This window comes from Sinocyclocheilus rhinocerous, unplaced genomic scaffold, assembly GCF_001515625.1.
Source record: "Sinocyclocheilus rhinocerous isolate Xijiao unplaced genomic scaffold, SAMN03320098_v1.1 scaffold867, whole genome shotgun sequence".
Lineage (NCBI taxonomy): Eukaryota > Metazoa > Chordata > Actinopteri > Cypriniformes > Cyprinidae > Sinocyclocheilus > Sinocyclocheilus rhinocerous.
The window spans coordinates 363,001-364,396 of NW_015649279.1; the positions used below are offsets into that span (position 1 = coordinate 363,001).

The window sequence follows — 1,396 nt, forward strand, 5'->3', positions numbered from 1 at the left end:
TGTGTGTGTGTGTGTGTGTGTGTTTCACGAGTTCACTTACATATAATAAACAGAGTAAAGGTTATGCGTATTTGGCGTGCTGTTCGAGGGGAGGGCTCCGAGCTCGGAATTTTGGCCCGAACCCAGAGTACAGAGCAAAGGACAGCCGCCCGACGAATAATCCCCCCCAAAATGAGCGCCGAAAATTTGGCGGGCTGGCGTTTCAGGAAGAATTTTAGAGCAGCTCGTGGCGTCAGACCGGTGAGCCCTACCAACCGGTAAAGGAGGAGCAGCGTGTTGGATGTCCGACCCGGGGCAGCTCACAGCGCTGGGAAGATGGGCCCCACTAGATGATGGACGAGGAGCAGCGTGATTTGGGAAGCCTGATCAGGAGTGCTCACACCGCTTCTTGACGGGAGCAGCTCACAGCGTCGGACAGGTGAGCCCTACTGGTCGATGATGGAGTGGACGAGGCTTGAATCGACTGACCGGGAAGGTCCACGTAGCTTTAACGGGAGCAACTCACGGCGTCAGATGGGTGGACTTTACCGGCCGATGGGTGGGTTGAACTAAATTGGAGTGCCAGCCGCAAGAGCTTTGCAGCGTCCGACGGGAGTTCAATACTCACGGCTTTGGACGGGTAAGCCTCGCCGGTAGACAGACGGACAAGCCAAGGTTTTTTTTTTTTTTTTATATCATTTAGTCAATGAGGGTTTGATGGGCTTTTTTAATGTGGAATCGATTGGTCCTAATGTAGCTTTTGAAAGCGTCTGAAGACCATCGCCCGAGAGCTTGGATTTGATGCTTAGTGAGGCCTTTTTGAGCTGCTGAGGTTGCTGCCCCGATGCGAAAAGAGTGACTGGAGTAGTTACCCTGATTTGAGGTGTTTTTGGAACCAAAAGTGAGTTACAGGTTTGTTGGAGTCGTCTAGAAATGGTTCAAGGGGTTCAAGAGGGGATTTTGCCTGGGAGTTTCTGAATTGGATGTATGCGAGGACAGTTTGGTCTGTCTTGCTTTGTTTAATCAAAATGGAGATTGTTTTTTTAATCACTATAATTTTTTTATTAATTATTTAATCACTGTCGAGGACGGATAAGTCTGAGATGGTGGGGTGGACTTTTGAATTGAATTTAGAAGTGATAGCGAGTTCCGAACATCTGAGAAAACCAAAAAAGGCCAAGATAAACATAGCGTTGAGTGTGCGGGCGGTATTAATGGGCCGGTAGCCTGAACGGAGGGTATGAATACATTTTGTGACAATGTCTAGAGCAGGGGTGCCCAAACTCGGTCCTGGAGGGCCGGTGTCCTGCAGAGTTTAGCTCTAACTTGTCTCAACACACCTGCCGGGAAGTTTCTAGCATGTCTAGTAAGAGCTTGATTAGCTGGTTCAGGTGTGTTTGATTAGGGTTGGAGCTAA

The 1,396-nt window shown here is 49.1% G+C and overlaps 1 protein-coding gene across 1 annotated transcript in view; it reads left to right on the forward strand.

The window, feature by feature from the left end:
• LOC107710532 (myelin protein zero-like protein 2) overlaps nt 1-1,396 on the forward strand; it is a 16,215-nt gene that overhangs the window by 4,779 nt on the left and 10,040 nt on the right. The window lies entirely within an intron of this gene.